This window comes from Peromyscus eremicus, chromosome 8a, assembly GCF_949786415.1.
Source record: "Peromyscus eremicus chromosome 8a, PerEre_H2_v1, whole genome shotgun sequence".
Lineage (NCBI taxonomy): Eukaryota > Metazoa > Chordata > Mammalia > Rodentia > Cricetidae > Peromyscus > Peromyscus eremicus.
The window spans coordinates 29,134,436-29,157,639 of NC_081423.1; the positions used below are offsets into that span (position 1 = coordinate 29,134,436).

At 42.3% G+C, this 23,204-nt stretch overlaps 1 non-coding gene across 1 annotated transcript; it reads left to right on the top strand.

The window, feature by feature from the left end:
* The first annotated feature begins 21,683 nt into the window (after window positions 1–21,683).
* On the top strand, window positions 21,684–21,756 carry Trnak-cuu (transfer RNA lysine (anticodon CUU)). Its single transcript has one exon. It is a non-coding gene; the product is annotated as a tRNA-Lys (tRNA).
* Window positions 21,757–23,204: the final 1,448 nt, after the last annotated feature.

The window sequence follows — 23,204 nt, forward strand, 5'->3', positions numbered from 1 at the left end:
TGTGTGCCACCATTGCCCGGATATAAATATCCACTTTAAATGTATCACCGACATATAAATCCTGAAACTGCTTGAAGACAACAAAGGGGAACTGCTTCAAGACATTGACATGGGCAATAATATTTAACAAGTTCCCCAATGCCTCAATAACTAAAATGGAGTAAACTAGTGAGATCATTTCAAACTAAGAAGCTTCTATACAACAAAGGAGTCAATCGACCGAGTGACAATCAACTTAAAGAATCAGAAAATATTTGCAAACTAATTAACAAGGGATGTGAGAAGTATTTTTTAAAAATAAAAACAAGAAAAAATCCTACTTTTGAAATAGGCAAATAGCCTGTTTTTTAAAATTGTAATACAGAGAGAGAGAGAGAGCGCTAAGCAAGTTGGTTTGCTGATGCCTGTAATCTCAGCAACTCAAGAAACTGAGGCAAGAAGATTGCCTCAAGTTCAAGGCTATCCAGGGATTAGAGGGTGAGGCCCTGTCTCAAAGAGCAAGCAGTAAGAAATGGTGATAAGGATGCAGCGAAAGGCCACATTGGCACACTGTGGGGAGGAAAGCGGCCAATACAGGAACGGTGGGAAAGAGCAATTTCTTGCATGTCCTGTGATCTAGTGAATGAAGTCCAGTGAAATGACATTGGGGTTTTACAGAGACATTTGCACTCTGTGTTCATTCACAGATATCTCACAATAGGTGAAATATAAAAACAACCTGCACACTCATCCATAGGTTAATGGATAAAGAGTGTGAGCAACATACAGACACACAATTATTCAATCATCAAGAAAGAAATTCTGAGTCGGAGAGAGATCTCCATGAGTGAAGACACTTGACAACAAGGTTGACAAACTGAGTTCCATCCCTGAGATGTACATGGTGGAAGGTGAGAACCAACTCCCACCAGTTTTCCTCTGACCTCCCATATGCCTATGGAATTCACACACACACACACACACACACACACACACACACACACACACACACACACACACACAAATATTCATGCATACACACACACCACACACACACACAAATGTAAAAATTATTTTAAAAAGGAAATTCTGCCACTGTGACATGGATAACCAGAGAACTTTAAGCCAAATGAGATCAGACAAATGTTAATATATAGAAACTATAAAAAGAAGTCAAACTCATAAGGGAAAAAAAATATATGTCATGATGGTTAAAATGGTTAGGAATGCAGGAAGTGGGGAGACATTCGGCAAAATGTACCAGTTTTAAGTTACAGTGTGAACAAATTCTTGCTGTAGAGCATGAATGGTGGCAGAAATCACTACACCACAGGCATGAGCATCAGATCGTTGCAAGGACTCCTTGAGTATAAAAATACTTGTATGTCAAGGAGTTAGGGAGATGTCTCAATGGGTAAGAGAATTTGTTGTGCAAGTATGAGGACCTGAGTTCAGATCCCAGCACCAAAAGTAGAAAGACAGGTATGGCTACACACACACACCTGCAAACCCCAGCATCATAGAGAGGTGAAGACAGAATGGGTGCTGTGGTTTGCTGGCCATGAGTCTATCAAAATGACAAAGGTCAACTTTAGTGAAAGGTCCTTCCTCAAGACAAAAGGCTGCAGAGTAATAGAGAATGACATCTGGCATCCTTGGGTATACATACCCATACATGCACACCCACACCCTCACATGTGTGTGCGTGCACGCGCACACACACAACATTTAACAATTAAACATTTTAAATAAAGATGTATATGAAAACATTTCTGAGAGCCCTTGGACGTTCTGACTTTTTCTAAACCATTTCAATGACACAGCTCTTAAATCTAAAATAAATAAGTAAAAACTCAAAGTTCTAATCATGTTTTGTAGACTTAGACTATAATTCACTCAAGTTTACTAAAAGGCCACTTTGGAGTATGCCCACCAACAACTTGGCAACTTTAATACATTCTCGTTATTAATAATAAAAATCTATGTTTTGCAGAACACATTTTCAAACTGGCTTTTGAAGGGCTCCCTAGAGAACTGCTTCAGACAGCAACTGATGTGCAGAAAACCCAATGTTCACCACATAAAATCATCACTGGTACAGCCATGGGGGCCCTTTGCAGAAGTTCCTTGGGGACTAACATTCTAGGAGGGAAGATGTCTCTCTCTTGCATTGCCTCCCGAGGCCCCTCTTTCTGATGTGGGAGCTAGTAACTGACAATTGAGCACCACTGGTCTGTTGTGTTGAATGAGAAGATGTGGGCTATCGCCTATGAAAAGTGCACTATTGTCGTTTAATAATTGAGATGGAAATGAACTTCAAAGGCATTGGGCTCTCACCAAACAAATGTTTGATGAAATCCTGTAGGGGTGGGGATAATGGTGGTTATGAAAAGGAAAAGAAAAGTCACGCTTGGGAAAGAGGGATTTCTGACTTATAAATTCCACAGACAAGAACTACTTTTGCCTACTTAATAACAGAAAAGCAAGAAAGAACCACTAAAGGCATATACACATTCAAAGTTGGACACACACACATGCACACACACACATGCACCTCAGAGCAATGCACTGGCAACTTTTGACTTCAGCACACAATAATACATGCTGCATCATGACCCAATGCAGATACATATGTATGTGCATACACATAAATCAGTTTCATAAAACTGATAACCTTAATCATAACCTTAAGCTAGGTGGTGGTGGCGCCTGTCTTTAATCTTTAACAAGGCAGAGGCAGGCACATCTCTGAGTATGAGGCCAGCCTGGTCTACAGAGCTAATTCCAGGATAGCAAGGGTTGTTACACAGAGAATCCCTGTCTCAAAAAAAAAAATCATAACCCTACCACATGATATACTCCATCCACTCTGATGCAGTAATATCATGAGTGATTTATTGATACTAACTATTCAATGAAATTAGAAGGGGGAAAAACTTTGAATATGGGCACATAATTGTCACAATAATTCAAGCTTTGGAGTCACAGGATGCTTAGCTTATAGTCTACCACTTACTGGCATATAACTTGGCAAAGATGCTTTGTGTTTTATAAGCCTCAGTTTCCCCATCTGCAAAATGAGGATAATAAATGAGTATATATTACAAAATAAACCCTCAAGTGGTAGATAGCATTGCCCCCACCAAGAGGGTTCTAAATGGGTGGGGATGTGGCTCAGCTGTCAGAGTGCTTGTTTAGCATACATAAAGCCCTGGGTTTTTATCCCCTGCATAAACATGGTGGCACACATCTGTAAACCCTAACCTCAGGAGAAGGAGGTGAGAAGATCAGTAATTCAAAATCACCCTCTGCTACAAAGCAAGTTTGAAGCCAGCCTGGACTACATGAGACCCTGACTCAGAAAAGATTGGGACTGTTGGGTGTAGTGCTGCTGCCTATGAGCCCAGCACTCAACAGACAGAGGCAAAAGGATGGTGAGTTCAAGGTCCATGTGGATAACATAATGTATCAAAATAAATGATGACAATGAGGATGTGCTCATCCTGAAAATGTCCCATAAATGAGAGCACAGCACAGGGAAGGTAAGTATCTTTTCCATAAATAGCAGTCCACTTATAAACATCATAATCAACCAAATAAAATTCTTCTATAAAAATAATAGTCATATTTTCTATTCTTCTTAAGATTTATTTTTGTGTGTATAAGTGTTTTGTCTGTCTGAGTATAAGTACATTGTGTGTGTGTGTGTCTGGTACCCACAGAGAACAGAACAGGGTGTCAGATCCCCTAGAACTGGAATTATAAATGATTATAGGCCATCATGCGGGTGCTGGGAACTGAACCCAGGTCCTTTGCAAAAACAGCAAGTGCTCTTAATCACTCAGCCATCCCTCTCCAGTTCCATGTTTTCTACTCTTAAAGGTCATAGTTTATAAAACAATGCTAATGACTGGGAGAGTAACAGCTCATTGGTACAGCACTTGCCTAGCATGTACAAAGCCCTAGATTCAAAACTAGTTTAAGTAATACTAAACATATATGCATATTCATAGCTGCACTATTCATAACAGCCAAGAAATGGAAGTCTCATAAATGACCGTCAATAGATGACTGCATAAGCAAACACACACTGTATTATTATACATTTGTAGAAGGGAATGAAATAATGACACATGCCATACCATAGATGAAGTTCCAAAGCATTACACCAAACAGAAGCATGCCACAGAAAACGCATGCTATGTCAGTTCATCCACAAGAAATCTCCAAAATGGATAAATCCACAGTGACAGAATGAAGGATTGCTGGTTATCAGTGACTGAGGGCTGCAGAGGGGAGAAAAAAGTTTAGTAGGTAGAGCCCATTAATCTTGGAATCGTGGCCATGTTTGGACACCAGAGGGCAGAGGACTTGGGAAATGCTGTCAACACATTTACTGCAACAGTCCACTTGCACAGGTTTCAATTCATGTCCTTTGATTTCCATTTCAGAAAGATTGTCAGTAATATCTAGTATGTTAATGATGTCATCATCAGTCTCTCATATAAATATAATTTTATGACATAATTATTCCTAAAAGATTCATATCCTCAGAAAGTATAAGCCTCCTTTAAAACATTGTGACTAAAGCCTTCTCAAGAAACACAAAGAGGGCACAGGAAACATCACACAAGAGGGACAAAAACAATGTAAGAGCCAGAGATCAGTAGGAGTGCTGTGAAACACTGTTCCCTGGAAACAGCCAAGGCATCCATGAACTCCCTGCAGGTGTAGTTGCCTACACAAGACTTGCACATCGGTCAGCATTTCAACAGGAAATGGAGGAGGGACTCAGGAGTCTCCACTCCTCACTCAGAGTCTATGGAGGAGTGTCAGCTGGGCATGGGGGCACATGCCTTTAATCCTAGCACTTAGGAGGCAGAAGCAGGAGGATCGCTGTGAGTTCAATGCCAGGCTGGTCAACATAGCAGGTTCCAGGCCAGCCTGGGCTGCAAAATGAGACACTGTCATACACTCACAGATACACACACACACTCACACACTCACACACACACTCACACACACTCACACACTCGCACACTCACACATTCGCACACTCACACATTCACACACACTCACACTCACAAACACACAGTGAGAGTGTGGGGGACAGAGATGGATCAAAGCAGGAGGGGAATTGTTGGGAAGAAGGGCTTCAGTGGGAGAGGAGAAAGATGAGAGAGGGCATGGGGATGAAATGCCCACACCTCAGTATATACTTGTATGAAATTGTCAAAGAATTTTTAAACTGAGAAAGAGAAAAAAGATCACAGTGTTGCACCACCACACATCCATTAGAAATACTAAAATTTTAAACAGAAAAAACTGCAATTTTAATACAGTTCTGGTGGACATTTAAAATGATAAGATCACACAAGAAAAACATTGGTTGTTTCTGATAAAATTAAACTCACATTGACCCTTTGATGCAAGAAAAAAAAAGAAAGAGGATCAGGAGAAGGAAGAAAAGGTGGGGGGAGGGGAGAGAAACAGAGAAGGCACCAAAGGGAAGGCAGCATGCAAAACAGCAGCAAAGAAAGCTCTGGCACTGGCCTCACAAACAGATGGGAGTGGGAGATGCATGCACATGCGCGCGCACACATACACACACACACACACACACACACACACACACACTCTCTCTTACTCATACACACACACCACCACCACCAAGCCTGCATATAAACACATAGTCAACCTAAATTAATCAGGCCGAAAAGGCCAAGCCACTACTTTTCTTATTACAGCCACAAGAAATAGCCTCGGCAGGGAAAGTGCTCTCACAGAAGCAAGACTTTTTCATCAAGTTGAAGAAGAACAAGGGGGAGATTGGGTGGGGAGTGGTAAATTACATGAGCAATGTGACATCCTGCAGTTAAAGACATATTAAAAGAGGTAAGTATGGTTTGGAATCTATACATTCAAACAGAAAAAGGATGTGGCATTTAGTTAAATGACCACTTTAACAGTAGCAACAAAAGTTGATCTCATTGATAGAAGTTCAGCATCCATGCCCAGGGAAAGGGCAATCAATAGTTCCAGAGTAACTCTACTGAGAACTGCATTTTAAAACAGCTATAAATCCACCAGAACTCTATCCAAGACCATACGAAAGTTGGCAGAGGTTTAAGCAAAACATTCCAAGATAAACTGCCCACAGAAGAGAAAATACAGAAAGAAAGAAAAAAAAAACATAATGAAAAGAAGAGGGGTGTGCTTTGTAATCTCCTAAGAGGTAAATTACACAGAGTCAAAATAATCCAGAAAGATTCAGTAAAGCACCTGCAGAACACACGTGCAGCTCTATGTGGGAAACCCTGCACAGGGAGTGGGAAACCCTGCACAAGGAGTGGGAAACCCTGCACAGAGAGTGGGAAACCCTGCACAGAGAGTGGGAAACCCTGCACAGGGAGTGGGAAACCCTGCACGGAGAGTGGGAAACCCTGCACGGAGAGCGGGAAACCCTGCACGGAGAGTGGGAAACCCTGCACGGAGAGTGGGAAACCCTGCACGGAGAGTGGGAAACCCTGCACAGGGAGTGGGAAACCCTGCACAGGGAGTGGGAAACCCTGCACGGAGAGTGGGAAACCCTGCACGGAGAGTGGGAAACCCTGCACGGAGAGTGGGAAACCCTGCACGGAGAGTGGGAAACCCTGCACGGAGAGTGGGAAACCCTGCACGGGGAGTGGGAAACCCTGCACGGAGAGTGGGAAACCCTGCATGGAGAGTGGGAAACCACAGAGGGGACAAACAAAGAAAAAAGGTGGCTATGAAAGGCTAATGGCTTTCCAATCCTTAGGATAATTCTCAGGCACCCTAAAAGGGAATTGGAAGTTTTATTTGTTTTTCCACTATAACAAAGTACCACGAATTGAGTTGCAGAAAACCATTTGGGTTTATTCTCCCACAGCTGTTGTATGTCTTTCTGCAAGTGGTATCATCCTTTTCTTTAAAAGATACTAGCAATATTAGAGTGTATATTATAAAACTTCACCTTAATTTGTTTACATCTGCAAAGACACTATTATCTTTTATATGCATTTGGGGACAGTGTGCTTAAAACTGGGCCAAACAACCTCAGGTCTCATTCCTAGAGAGCCAAACACCTGTTTTTATTTGTTGTTTGTTTTTTGTTTCCTGAGACAGGATTTCTCAAGTCCCTCATATCCTACTCTCTCCACCTCATCAACGCAGAGATCACACACATATGCCCCACACCCAGTATTTTATGTGGGTCCTAGGGATCCAGCTTGGGTCATCATCCTACAGAGCATGCCTTCACCAGCCAAGCCATCACCACAGCCCCAGAGATCTCATTTTAAGAAGCTTCTGGGCAAGGCAGTGGTGGCGTATGCCTTTAATTCCAGCACTCAGGAGGCAGAGCCAGACAGATCTCTTAGTTTGAGGCCAGCCTGGTCCACAGAGTGAGATCCAGGACAGGCACCAAAACTACATGGAGAAACCCTGTCTCAAAAATAAATAAAAAAAAAATAAAAAAAAAAAGCTTCTGGACATCAAAGAAAACAATCAATAGAATAAAATGAGAAAAAAACACTTTGCCAACCAGACAAGAGATTAATACACAAGATGCAAATTAATACACAAGAAGTTAGATAAAGGGAATTTGGATAGTCTACAATGCTTAAAAATTTGAAATGATTTCAAAGTAAATCATACTAAAAGCTAATCTACAGAGAAAGAAGGTAGGGTTAGGGATGAAGCAATATTCTGGGGTGATTGTTGTTGAATTAGTGTTGAGGACATTATACTGGCCTTGTAGCAAGCTTTCCTGTCAAACTATCTTTGGACTGCCAGCCTGCAAATAATGACCTGGACACTTATTAATTATGAAAGCTTGGCCTTAACTTAGGCTTGTCCCACTAGCTCTTATAACTTAAATTAATCCATTTTTTTAATCTATGTTCTTCCACATGGCTCAGTTACCTCTTCTATTACAGTGCATCTGACTTGCTCAAAGTCTGCTGGTGAAACCATGCACCTAGATTCCTCCTCCAGTTTTTCTCTCTGCCCAGAAATCCCACCTATTGTCTCCTGCCTAGCTATTGACTATTTAGGTTTTTGTTAAACCAATCGGAAGGCACCTTAGGCAGAGACACATCTTTATATTGTAAACAAATATTCTACAACAGGCCTGCCTAGTTTTCTGTATATATTTTTCTTTTGTTATTAATTTTAATTGTATGTATATGTATATGTGGGGGATGGTATACATGAGTGCAAGTGTCCACAGAAGCCAGAGAAGTTGTCGGGTACCCTAGAGCTTGAATGACAGGCAGTTTTGAGTTGCCCTATGTAGGTATGGGAACCAAGTTTGGGTCCTCTGCAAGAACAGTATGCACTCTAACCACTGAGCAATCTCTCCAGCCCCTTTTGCATATAGTTCTATAGTTGTTGTTTGGGGTTTTTGTTTCATTTGTTTGAGACTGGGTCTCTCTATGTAGCCATGGCTAGCCTGGAACTCTCTATGTAAACTAGGATGGCCTCAAACTCGCAGAGAACCTCCAGCTCCTGCCTCTCAATTGCTGGAATTAAAGGAGTGCACCACCATGCCCAGTCCTTTGTATATATTTTTCAAGTAGGCTATAAAACACAATGAATAAAGTTATTTTGTCAACTGTGTACTTGTGCATGTGGTATGTGTGTGTATATGATCATGTGTGTGGTTATTCTGTGTGTGTTATTCACACTGCTGTGAACAATTGTGCAGGTAGCAATATGAAAGGATTTTGAGGGGGTTTTGCCATTCTGGGAATCCAACTCAGGGCCTAGCACATAGCTAGGCAAGCACTCAGTCACTGAGCCACAGTGTTTCAACTGTATGAATGGACAGTTAACAGTGGCTTCAAAGAGCCATTTCCCCAGTCAGGCTGGACCGTGTGAAAGCAAAAGTGGAAAGTGCTGATGAGAATAAACCACTTGTTTATTCTTGTGTTTAAGTTCAGACTCCCCAGTGACTCTTAGGTGGAACTGGCATTTGCTCTGCAAAAAAATTTCCTTTAGCCGTTGTGGTCGGCTTCCTCGTCGGTGAAACATGCTGACAGAAGGAGTTACTCCCCAGGGTTGTCAGTGAAGCTTCAATTTGCCAGTGTAGCTGAAGGGTGAGGACTTTTGAGTCATGTTGACCACTACTGTTAGGTGATCACATCATAGATAAGTCTTCTTTGTGGTCCCAAATTCAGCAGTGATTTTATAATCTGAAAGCATCTTTATCTTGGCAAACTAAAGGAGAAGGAAGAAAGGAAGGGAGGGAGGGAGAAAAAAAGGACGAGCTAATTTCAGTTTCCTCTACAGCGGAATTCCATCTCTTTACTGGGCCATCTTAAAATGTTTTATCATTTGTTTCTGTGTGTGGGAGCTTTGTCTGCATTTATGTCTGCGCACCTCAAACATGTCTCATGCCCACAGAAGCCAGAAGAGAGCATAGATCCCCCAAACTAGAGTCACAGAAAATTGTGAGTTGTCATGTGGGTGCTGGGAACTGAACCTTAGTCCTCTGGAAGAGCATCAGTGCTCTTAACCACTGAACCACCTCTCCAGGCCCTTTTGTATCATTTTAATTACTCTTCCTGTTTTATTGTTCCTTTCTCTTTGAGATGAGGGTCTGGTATGTTGCCCAGGCAGGCCTCAAACTCCAGAGTCCAAATAATTCTCTTATCCCAGCTTTCCCAGTAGCTGGGGCTAACTTTCTAACACTTAAAGAAGACTCTAGGGAAATTTATGTTTATAGAAAATGAATACTTACTTTGTAAGTGGGTGGTTTTATCCGATGTTCACCCTGTGATTCAGGAACTGAAAGTTTGTTTAAGGTTGGATAAACATGAAGTACCCACTAGATATCGGTAACCATTTTTCTTTTGGTAACTTTTCATTTTGGTTATTCTTAAACATAGAAATGGTAAGAATTTAAACAATGAGCATTCCTCTAGCTGCCACACAATTTCAGCAGCAGTTAAACATTCAGCAGAATTTGCTTTCTCTCTCAGCCCATGCACACACATTAGATACACACTTTCTCTCTGAGCCAAACTGTAAGTTTTATCATACTCTGCCCTACTACCTACAGCATAACTCAGAAAAAGCAACTCCCCTGATCAGTTAACTAGTACCAGATGATGGAGACTTTATTCCCATACCAGTAAACACCATCATACAGCTACTTATGAGTTCCATCAATATTTACCAAAGACTTATCCTTAGCCAGTGATGAGATGAGTTGAATACACCTGCTTCCTGCCTTCATGTGTAGAGACTGACATTTCGAAACAGGTACTCAGACCACTCGGTAATCACAAATGTGCTGAATATCAGAAATGAGAGTGCTGTGGTCTGTTTCATGCTTGCTTTTGATTCTCTACTCCTAAAAAAATAGTCATAGCTAACACGATTGCCATGTCAACTGCTTTCACAAGGGCCAAGTGACAGAAACCCACTGTGATAAGCCTAAGAGAAAAGTGCAGTGGCTCAATCTAGGCACAACCAGGAAATACAACTTAATGATGGCTCCAAAGACCTTTGCCACTGGTGTTGATTTCATTCCCAGGCTGCCTGTCTCGCCATGTGACCAAAGACACAGAAATCTTGTAACTCTAGATGCTACCAACAGGGACATGCTTAACCTCCCATCTTCTCCTGGCTGGGTCAGGGACTACTTTCTGAACCAAAAGGATGTAATAATGCTCACGCTGAGCAAGCTGAATTCCGTGGTCACTTGCAGTGCCAAGGACAGTTGCTTCCAGCCACTCCAAAGAATTGTTCTTCTACTTATGTAAGAAAGGTTCGGTAGTCAAAATCCACCTGATCACTCCAGGGCAGTATCTGAAATTCTGACTCCTCCTCAATCCTGGAAATCTGAGGAAGAACTGAGAACTTGCAGGTTTCCTGATGCAGTGTCTGCTCCCAACCAAAGCAGGAGGCATTTGGTCTGTATGTCTTAACAAGTCAGTTCCACTAGAGGTCAGAGCAAAGCAGAAAGCAGAAGTTAAGACGGCTGCCTCCTAACTCCACATCAGCAGCTCCCACCAACTTGCCAGGGAAACACCAGAGACTACAGGAACCACAAACAAGACCCAGGCAGCTGCTGCAAGCCTCACCTCTCAGAGAACAGACTCTCTTAGCTATGAAGAGATCACATCTGATTCCAATCAGACTTCATGACCTGTCTGTTCACATACAGGAAATAGAGAGAGGCTCCTCTCTCTTAGAGAACCAATCAAAGCAGTGGTTCTCAACCTTTCTAAATGCTGTGACCCTTCAATACAGTTCCTCATGTTGTGGTGACCCTCAACCATAATATTTTTGTTGCTACTTCATACCTGTAATTTTGCTACTGTCTTGAATCATGATGTAAATATCTGTGTTTTCCAGTGGTCTTGGGGTCATGACCCATTGGTTGACAACCACCGATGGGATTAAAATCAGCAAAAACCAAGAGCAACTTGAATTCCTCACAAAGTGAGCTACAAAAGAGACAGAGTGGAAGTTTGTGAATTCAAACAGACTTACAAGACATAACCAGTCACAATGTGAGGACCTCCCTTAGTTTCTGACTCAAGTACGCAATCCAAAAAAAAAAGAAACAATTTCAAAACGTATGAGACATTAAAAAAACTTAAACTTCCTCTTAAGAATAGCATCGTTAATTTTGCTTACATGAAGTCATTTTGTTTTATAGGCACAAGCTGTAATAGGAATACAACTTTTAAAGGAAATGTATAAAAATAAGTTTAAAATTTCCACAGCTTTCCAAACTAGGTATGACAAAGGGTTAAGTAAAAGCATTGTATGGATATAATTTCTACTAAAGTCAGTGTCGATACTTACAGCTTATGAGTAAACACAAAGAAATTGCTATTTAGGATTCGTGTGTGTGTGTGTCTGTCTGTCTGTGTGATCTGTGAGGGTGTTCACATAGGCAGGTGTTTCCCTCAATCATTCACTAATTCAGGATCTCTCAAATAAAACCCGGAGACTGCCATGCGGGGCTGTTCTGACCAGCCAGCTTGCCCTGGAGGTCCCGGCAGTCTCCACACCATCATGGGCTCTAGGAATCCAAACTCCAGTCCTCATACTTGCACAGCTGGTGCTACATCCACTGAGCACCAAGCCACCTCCGCAGCCCCTTATTTAGGATTCATGACAACTTGAAGAAGAAAGTGTTGAGACTGAGCAATGAGGAAAGCACTGTGGATTGTCACTTGCAATGACAGCACCTCCTCCTTGCTCTGACCTGACGAGGGACCAAAACTAAGGAATCCCTAGCCTTTGTACATGTCCTCCAGCTGAGTGAGTTCAAGGCCAACCTGGACTGCATGGGACCCTGTCTCAAAAAAATAAATAAAAATAAATACTAGAGAGGCCAAGCACACACCTGCTACAGTTCTGTGTAAAATATGAAGATTTTAGTCTACAAGGAACCCAAGGAGATGATGCCTGAATTTGAATTGGAGACGAGTCTTAACCTGGACAGCTGTCATCACAAGCTGAACAAAAGATGGTGTTGCTGTGCACATATGGTACCCAGGGCCAGAGCTTTGTGCAGCCAACAGTGAAGGGATGCAAACTCTTACCCTGGTCTCTCCAAGCAGCTCAGTGACAAATCATGCTTTGCATCTTCACAGCCTCTCAAAGCAGCACTTTCCAAAACAGAGACATAACCAAACTTAACGCAGACATTTTTTACAAAGACCTGATTTTTGGAATCTCACAATCATTTTCATACTGTTCAATTTTTCAAGAATCACACTAGGTCATTTTCACTAGAAGTCCTCTCCTCCATATCACCCTTGGTATCTAATCAGGTTGTTCATTTTCTACCATCCCTTAAATGACGTGGATCATCTTGGCTTACCTTCAGCAAGATTCCTAGCTCAGTTTAACCAGAGCCTCTGTTACCTTGACATTTTCTCTTCCTTAGTCTTCATCCATTGACCCTATCTCAGACCACGCTACGGTTATGAATCCCCACTTGTTCATGATTTTTTTTTTTTTTTTTTTTTTTTTTTTTTTTGGTTTTTCAAGACAGGGTTTCTCTGTGTAGCTTTGCGCCTTTCCTGGAACTCACTTGGTAGCCCAGGCAGGCCTCGAACTCACAGAGATCTGCCTGGCTCTGCCTCCCAAGTGCTGGGATTAAAGGCGTGCGCCACCACCGCCCGGCTGTTCATGCTATTTAAAATCAGCCCCAATTCTTTACCAAGGCCTTTTTTCTCCTATTATTATACTCCTAAGTTAAATCTATTTCCACTGCTTTACTGTCCATCTCTGGTTGTTCTGTTTTGTGCTGCTTTGTTTCATTTTGTCTTTTACAATAACCAAGGAGTTTGATGTTAAAAGGCTGCCAGGGAACTGGGGACCCAGCTCAACAGTATAGTATTTGCCCAGCTTGAGCCAGGTGTTGAGTTCAATCCCCACTATTGTTTTTAACAAGTAAATAAACAAATAAAAAAGCTGCCAGGAGCCACCTGAGAGGCTAGAGGACAGGGCAACTGGTTCAGTCTCCTACCAGCCATTTCGCCCCCCTCCACACTGCAGATGTCATGTGGTCTGTTTTCCATGGGGCGCATTCCCCTCCCCTGCCCTTCTGCCCTTGTTTTATTAGAGAGAAGAGGTGATTCTAAAAAAACAAGACAAAATTATTCAAAACCTTGTCCCCTACTTACCTACCTTTCCGTATTGCCTTTTCTTTCCCTACCACACCCCATGATGGTTTAAGTAAGAATGGACCCCACAGGCTCATATATTTGAATGCTTAGTTGTCAAGGAGTGGCACTACTTGAGAAGGATTAGGAGGTGTGATCTTGTTGGAGGAAATGTATCACTGGGAGTAGGCTTTAAGGTTTCAAAAGCCCAAGCCAGGCCCAGTGTCTCTCTCCTGCTGCCTATGGATCCAAATGTAGAACTGTCAACTACATCTCCAAGACCATGTCTGCCATGCTCTCCACCATGATGATAATGGACTAAACCTCTGAAACTGTAAGCAAGCCCAATTAAATGCTTTCTTTCATAAGAGTTGCCACGATCATGGTGTCTCTTCACAGCAAAGTACAACAACCAAGGTGCACCCATTCCTCGTACTTTTGGCCAATATTGAATGAGTCTGGTTACATATTAGGAAGTAAATAACTAACTACATGAAGGATCATAAAATCATGCTCTCGTTGGGGAAAGAGTTATAAATATGGAAAAGAAAATGGCAAGTGTAAATGTGGCTATTGAACTGGTCATATTGATGTGTGTTCATAGTTCCTAATATATAAATAGGGAGAAAAAGAAATAAATATACATGTGTATTTCTGTCTCCATTCTATCCACTAATAGAGAATTCAAGCCTGACATACTAGTAAGAGTGAGTATGCCTGGTACCCAAATTGCCATTCTCTTACTTATCAAGCCTCTTTGGAGAGAAAAGACTGGCTCTAAAACCAAGTAGAGATCCACCTGGCACTTATTTATCTGTAGAAAGTAAAGAAAGAAGGGCACATAGAATATTGAAGATATAACAGCAAACCAACATGCTAACAAATGACCCAAATTGAACATTTATTCTAAGTGAGAAATGCTGGAAACATTCTTTGTAAAAATAGCCACAGGCTAGGATTTCCCCAGCACTATTTCTGTCCATATTGTGATGGTCAGCAGAGATAAAACTACTGAAAGTCTTAGAAACTGAAAGAGAAAACAGTATGTAGTTAACTGTATGATTAAGAATGAGTTAAAAGATTACTTGGAAAGAATCTCTACACAAAATAGTATGTTGGGCTGGATAGCTGGCTCAGCAGTTGAAAAACACATTGATCTTGCAGAAGACCCAAGTTCAGGTCCTAACACCCGTATCAGACAGCTCATAACCTCCTGTAACTTCTGCTATGGTGGAGAATCCATAGCATATCCAATGCATAGCTTCTGCTGGCACCTACACACTGGCGTGTGTGTGTGTGTGTGTGTGTGTGTGTGTGTGTGTGTACATACACACACATAATTAAATAATAATAAATCTTGTTTTTGAAAGAGTGCATACTGCTCTTGTAGAAGACCAAAGTTTGGTTCCTAACCCCCTTGGTGGGTAACTCACAACTGCCTGAGACTCCAGCTCCAGGGAGTCTGAAGTCTTGGAACTCCATAGACATCTTTGCACATGTACACATTTAAAAATGACAGCTAAATTTTATTTTAAAAAAATAACAAGTCCCCACCTCTTGGCACTGTTGCACTGGGGATAAAGTTTTCTAATGCCTTTAAGTCATAGAAATGACAGAGGTGGCACCTCCTGTCAATGGGGAAAAAATCACTTCAATAAATGAAGCAATAGAGCCAGAGAGATGGCTCAGTGGACAGAAGTACAGGCTGCTCTTCCAGGGAACCATGTTCAATTCCCAGCACCCACATGGCAGCTCACAACTGTCTCTAATGCCAGTTCCAGAGATCTGATGGCCTCATTTGGCCTCCATGGGAACCAGTCCTGCACATGATGTACAGATATGCATGCAGGCAAAACACACATAGACATAAAATAAAATTAAATTTAAAAATAAAAATAAGTGGAGCAATAAAAAATGTAATTGTAGCAAAAGAAGAATTGAATTTCTCCCTCACATCATAACCCGAACCCAACTCCAGATGCATTAAGGACATAAATGTCAAAACAAAACTTCTATTTTGAAAAAGAGCATTTAAGTAGCTTTTCTTAACCTTGTAGTAGGGATGGTTTCTCTTTAAAGGCATGAAAAGCATTAACTATGAAAAACAGATTTATCAATTTGGCTATTTAAAAATTAAGAAAGTATTCATCAAAAGAGAACTGAAAAGAAAGACATGACAAACTGAGAAAGTGCTCCCCATGCATGTGCCTGGCAAGGAGTTTGCTTCAAGAACTCTCACATGACAATTATAGACATATGAGCAAGTTACAATCAGGGCTGGGACACTTGTCATTTAAAATTTAGTATTATTATTGTAGTTGGGGGGCAGTTCACTCATGTGCCACATCACACATGATGATGTCAGAAGACAACTTTGTGGAGGTGATTCTCTCCTTCCACCTTAAGTGGGTTCTAGGCATGGAGCTTGGGCCTCAAACTTGTGAGACCAGCCCCTTACCTGCTGACCATCTCACTGACCTGCTCCACACCGTTTCTCAAATGGCCAGATAGTAAGGAGTTCAGTCTTTGAGGGACAGATGACCTTCACCACCCATACTCAGTCATTTCTCAAAGGCCCATAGAAAACACAGAATGAATCAACCATGTCCCACAAGCTCGCTTACAAACACAGAGAACCAACCCAGGGACCTTAATTTAGGATGGGGGAGAAAAACACATTTGATGGAGTCTGATTCAGTTCATTGTCATATAACAAAATAAAACCTAGCGGCACAAAGCAGTGCACATGCGTCAGTCTGTAAGGCAGTCCCTGTCTGGACCAGCTGGTAGTCTCCAGGAATCGGGGCATGCGAGCTGACTGCACTCTCCCTCCCTAGAGCTTTCTAGAAAAGGTCCTCTAGGGCCTCATCCAGGCCTGCCAAGCTTGGCTTCAGCTTCGCAAGGCTTCTCGTGTGTAGCAGAGTAATCTAAACCTTCACACACAGGGACGAAGCGCAGTAACAACAGGACAGGGCAGCTCCCAGGCAGGCACTGCTCAAGTCTCTGCTCTCCTTTCTTTCAACAAAGCAGTCACTCGACTAAGAGCACACTCAAACAGTGCAGAACTGACTCTTTTTTTCTTTGGGGGCTTTTTCTGAGGTGGAGTCTGTGTAGCTCAGGTAGGTCTCGAGGTCATCATGTAGCCTCCTGAGCATCCTGCCTCCACCTTCTCAGTGTTGGGATTAACAAGCCTAGCCAGATCCCATTTCTTTTTTTTTTTAAGATTTGTGTGTGTGTGTGTGTGTGTGTGTGTGTGTGTGTGTGTGTGCATGCGCATGTGTCTGTGTCTGTGTGTATATCTGTATGGGTGTCTGTGTGCCTGTCTGTGTGTCATCTGCATCTGTATGTTCTCTGTGTCTGTGTGTTCTCTGTGTCTGTGTGTCTGTATGGGGGCATGTGCACCTGTGTGTGCAGCGGATCTCAGAGGCCAGAAAGGGAGCATTAAATCCCTTGGAACTGGAGTTACAAGACTTGGTGAGCCCCATACTAGAGATACCGGGAGCCAAATCCCAGTCCTCTGATACAGTAGTAAGTATTCTTGGCCTCTGAACCATCATCTCTCTAGGCCCAGCCTCCACTGATTAAAGAAAAGAGAAGCAAATTCAAGGGGTGATGGGGAATGTAATCCAGGATGGGAGAGATGACTCGTCATTTTACAGTCTATCTCATAACCATTCAAACACTGCTGTGGCCTCATAAGCAGCAGAACAGCTCAATGGCTGTGCCACATAACTTAAAATCGCTAACCTGTGCCAGGAGCCTTTGCCTCCTGACCTAAAGAAAGTCTTTCACGCCAACAACAACTTTCTAAACCATCACAATTGTATTTTGCACACAGATCTCTTGTACAAATGAGTCACCTGAGATAGTTCTGTACAAATACTATGTATTTATAACAATGATTCCCAATCAAATAAGCCGGCACTCTTCCCCAGCCCCAAGAGATTACTCAGAATTGAGGTGGGGATGGAGAGAAAAATTCAATTTTAAAACACTTACTTAAGTATACCATACAGTTTTATAGTCATACGGTAGATGCAACACACCTACATCACCCCTATGTAATGCATATTACAAAAGGCTACACATTTATGAAATGAGATCATGTCTAGTTTGGTGGTGAACACTTGTAATCTCAGTACTTGGAAGGTAGAGGCAAGGGCTTGTGTAGCCCAGCAGGTTCAGGTCATCCTCTGTTACATCAAAGCCAGCTTGGGTATATGGAACCCTGTTGCTAAATTAAGTATGTAAGTAAATAACAAAAAAATGTAGGCATGCTTCTTGAAACATGAAAGATACCAGTCAGATAGTACAGGATTCCAGTTTCCAAGTGTAACTTCAGCAGAAGCCATTTCTCACCAAACAGACCCTGTGCATCCCGGGGCAGCCACAACACAATGCTCCTCACTGCCCCAGCCCTGGCTGTAGCACTTGGCATCCTGACAAGTGTTTTGCATTCAAAATGTCAAGCATTCACCACTTCTGTCCACAGATGCAGTTCAGGGAGCCTTTCCACTCATGTGCGGATGCCCAGGCCTGGCATCTGTGCCCTGCCCCTGGCATTCTGACAGCTGCAGGAAAGAGACCCAAGTCCCCAGCTTGGCCTCTCGAGGTAAGTGCAACAGCCCTTTTGCTGAAGGTCAGTGTCCAAGTTCACTCCAGAGAGCTCCCCTTTCACTACCTTTATTTCGGACTGCCCATCTTAAAAACTGGTTGTATTTTTCCTGCTTCTTTAACATCTTCAATACACTGTTCTTTTAATATCCCTTCAGTCCTCTCCAATAAGAGAAATGTATCAGAAACAATCACAAGTTTCCTTTTCGCAGAAACAAACAATCCAACAGGCCCAGAGAAACCATGAAACTGAGAATCGGGAAAAAAAAACAAGGCTGGGTGTGACGAAGCCAATAGAGTGCTTGCCTAGCATACACTGGGCCTTAAGTTCAATGCCCAGCCCCGCATAAAACCAGAGGTGATGCTGAACACCTGCAATCCCAGCATTCAGAAGGTGGAAGTAGGAAGTTAAAGATCATCCTCAGCTACACAGTGAATTTGAGGCCAGCCTGGGCTACATGAGACCCTGTCATTCATAGACAGATAGATAGATAGATAGATAGATAGATAGATAGATAGATAGATAGATAGACAGACAGACAGACAGACAGACAGACAGGCTAAGGTTGTTTTTTGGTCTTACAGGGGACCAGAATTTCAGTTCCCAGAACTCATGTCAGGTGACTCACAACCATTTGATGCCCCCTTTTAATCTCCATGAACTCAAATGCATACACACACACACACACACACACACACACACACACACACACACACTTAAAACAAATCACAAAAGAAAAAAGGTTCTAGAGATCATCTCCTGCCCACAACCAACTATGGATAGGCAGATTAAATGTCTTTCTCAATTGCCCTGCTTATAAAACAGGTAACTTTACTATCTCATGAAATTTTTGCAAGAACGAAGTACAATAAACCAGGCAAAATGTCTGGGTAGTAAGAAGAGCACAGAAAGTTATCAGTATTGTTTTAGAGTTGTGAACCACTTGTGTTACTCACATCCTGGGACCCAAAGTTATGCTTCTGCCTCCATTTCTCACCAAAGAGAGAGCTTGTTTGCTCTCTCCTAAAAGAGAAAATAAGCTGCCCCAAGAGTTGTAGTCTGAGTGCCCCCTAGGCCCATTTACAAGAAAACTTTTCTCTTACAGCTTTCTAAAAGAACTTCAGGGCCCTGAACACTTGGAATTACTTCCAAACAACACGTTTTACCCTAAACTGCGTTTGTCTTCTAAATACTATTAGCCTTTCCTCAAAAGACTAGTATTCTAATCCACATAAAAATTATTAAGTAAAAATTACAAGAGGCCATTTTGTTAAACGAGGCTCATGTACTAGGCTCCAATAGACAAAGGTAAAAAACAAAATGAAACTGGAGTAATTCTGGCTCACCTCTATAATTCCAGCCTGGGGAAGCTGGGGCAGGAGAATTGCTGTATGAGGCTAGCATGGACTACACAGTGAGTTCCTGGCCAACCTGGGCTATAGTGAGAGCGTGACTCATAAAGAAGGAGCTTGATTGAACCTGAGTTCAATCCCTGCATCCCTCCCCACAATAATAATAATAATAATAATAATAATAATAATAATAACACGTGAAATTATTCATACTGAGTAAAAGTGCCTAATAACCAGAGTTCAGTTCCCAGATCCCATGGTGAAAGGAGAGAACCAACTCTACAAAGCTATCCTCTGACCTCCACAAGTGTGCTGTGTGGCACACATATGTCCACACTCACATATATCATACACACACAATCATAATCAATAAAATATTTTTTTAAAATAATGAGACCATTTAAGACCTACAAAATAAAAAACCATTTTGTACTCTGGTCATCGTTGCTCCAATATCTAGTTACTCTATTGACAATCAAAGTTGAGTCTTACTGGCCCAGGTTTCAAATCATTCACTCACCAACAATCCATCAACTTTTTTCTCAAAGTTTAGCAACTTTTAAGAATTCAAGTTGTATTTTCTCCTCCTGTGGATCAGTATCCCAATGACATATTAGCAACTTGGGGAAGGTTCTAAGATTATTAGGAGAGAAAAACAAAGGCACAATGACCCAGTCATGGGGCTGCCAACCCTTGAAATGAGGTGGGATTGACTGGCCCTCCAAAAAGAGAACACAAAAAGCGTAGTTACACAGTGCAAAAAGCACATCAGATGAAAAGAAAAAATTCCCAAGTACAACAGTGACTACAGAGGGGGGGGAATCAAATGAAAAGAGCAGAGAGGGCCGGCAACATGGCGTCGCCAGTAAAGGCACTTGGCATCAGTCCTGACAAACTGAGTTTAATCTCCAGAAGCCACACTGGAGAGAATCACCTCCCACAGGTTATCCTCTGGCTCTACATGTGCACCATGGCATGTGTGCATGCCTACAGATCCACAAAATACACATAATTTTAAAAATTTGTCTTTCAAAAAGGAGAGTCACAATCTCCAGAAAACCTCCTCAACCATGACTATGAAAGACAAAAGATATAAAGAGAAAATCTGCACAGAAATCCTTCACTGCGTTGCATATAACCAAACAATGGTGTGCAATGAAACTCCCACTACCATTAAATTCAACACAAATTGCTTTTGTTTCTAATTAATACATGCCAGAGCCAAATGTGACTTTTTTAATAATGTCTTTCACATGCTAATGAGATATTCCAACCAAAATGAAGTATGATTGACAGTCTTCAATAGCTGCCTATAAAATATAGACCATCTATACCTCTATAGAAGGTATATATATATATGTACAGTCATTTGAATTCAAGCTGCATTCACACAGTTCCATTACCATACACAGTCAATGAATCTATAATGAGGAGTCAGCTAGGCCAATCACTTCCAGATTCTGTTATATTATCTTCATTTCTCATATGAAAGTATGCCCTGATATTTTTAACACAGCATGAGAAACCTTTGACTTTGCTCATGCCAACTTGTCTCCAGTTCTAAACCTGGACATTCTGAAATTCTGAGCCTGGGTCTTAGGAAAATTGGCCATTCCACCCCCTTTCTCTTAGAACCTAAGCATGTGCTATGAGCCATTAACGACATAGAGAAAATATGTGGAAGGAAGAGTTGAGGGTGGGCTGTCCCAGCTAAGCTCCCTGTCAACAGCTAGTACAAATTGCCTGCCATGCTAGACGACCCTCTCGACCTCTCCCCCAGATGACAGCACATCTCATCAATATCATGTGAAGCAAAACTGCCCAGTTACCCCAAAGAACTGTTATTTTGATCAGTGAATTTGGCAATAATTAACCAAAACACATTATCTTAAGATAACCAATCTATTCTCTAATGACTATCAGTCTACATAGGCAATATAGATCCCCATCCAAGGAACTTTTCTAAGCAAAGAACACAAGATGCCGTACAAAATCGTCTTGTATCTTGAATTCCCTCTCCTTCTACTATTGGAAATCCATTGGGGTTTCCCCGCGCAGGTTCGTATCCTGCCGACTACACCAGCCCGGCTAGCTCAGTCGGTAGAGCATGAGACTCTTAATCTCAGGGTCGTGGGTTCGTGCCCCATGTTGGGCGCCAGATATTGGTGAAATTATTTAGGCCACTCCACGTAGTTAAAAGGAGATTTATTTAATGGCGTAACTTACAAATTAAGGGATAGGTAGGTCGCGGGGTCTGGGGAAGGTGTATCACAGTCCAGCGGTGTTCTCTGGAGCTCTCCTCTGTCTACCTCCACCATCCAGCGTCCTGGAACCAAGAGAGCGTTCGCCGATCCGGATCTCAGGTCCCCAGGCACCTCCCTTGGCCCCGCCTTGTAGGCGTGACAGTTGCCGAAGTCTCAATGGGGGTTGGAACTTCCAGAACAAAGCTGGAATGGCTACCCACTACATTCTACTGTGACGATTGTTCTCCTGAAGTCCCACCAAAATTTTTTTCACATTGACTTCCCCAATTTCATTTCTGTTTCCAGTAACACACAGGACTGATACTTTCTGAGCTCTGCTAAGTAGTAAGCCTTGCCTTAAGTGAGGTGCAAGAATTCACCACATCAGATCGGAATAGAAAAACACCAGTTTACTGAGTTCAGTGAAAGAGAGCAGCAGGGACAAGGCATGGCAGAATAGCCCACCTGGAGATGCTAAATCATGTGACTTTCTATGGCATCTGCCCTGTTTGGGGCCCTTACCATGCAAACCAAGGACTGAATCATAGCAATTCTAATTGACTGGCATTTTATTCTGGGCAAGAACTGTGTTTATAGGACAGCAACTCTATGGTATGGCTCATTTTGATTGTTTCATGTGCGAAAACGGTAAACAATCCAAAGATTTAACTCGGGTCACGGCATGAAAATGGTTTAGCAGATTGTTAAACAGCAACATGCTAAGCTGTCTACCACTGCCACAGAAAGCCCCCAGCTCTGATGGTGCACAGCCACGCCACTCCCAGCCTGCTTCCCAGGCTTGCTGGATCCCCTACACTAACTGTAATAGTTTACCACTTGCTAAACTATTCCAACCCTATGAGCCAGGTCCTGGTGGGCTCCGTTCTCCTTAAGTGCGCTCCTAGAGCTGGTAGGCAACAGAGATGAAAACACAGGACTACTCAATCCATCCCATGTTCATGTTCTGTACTACTCCTCTCTGTACTACGCTTGACCCCACAGAGAGACACTCTCATCACCTCTATTTACAGAAAAGGAGCTTATGGTTTATGGACCTTGGCAAAAGCTTATACAATTAAGGGGAGAGCTAGGAGGAAAATATCCTAACATATTCCTTTGTAATTTGTGTGTATATTGAGTGGGAGGTGGTGCACGCATTGCACAGAACTGAGAGAAGAGGATGCCAGGTATCTTGTTCTATCAACTTTATTCCCTTGAGAGACCCTCACTGAATGTAGAGCTAGGCTGGTGGCCAGCAAGCCCCAGCAATCCCGTCTCTGCCCTTGACAAGCTGCAAGCATGGACTTCACTACTACTGGAATTTTACAGGGGGATTTGAACTTAGGTCCCTGTGCTTGAA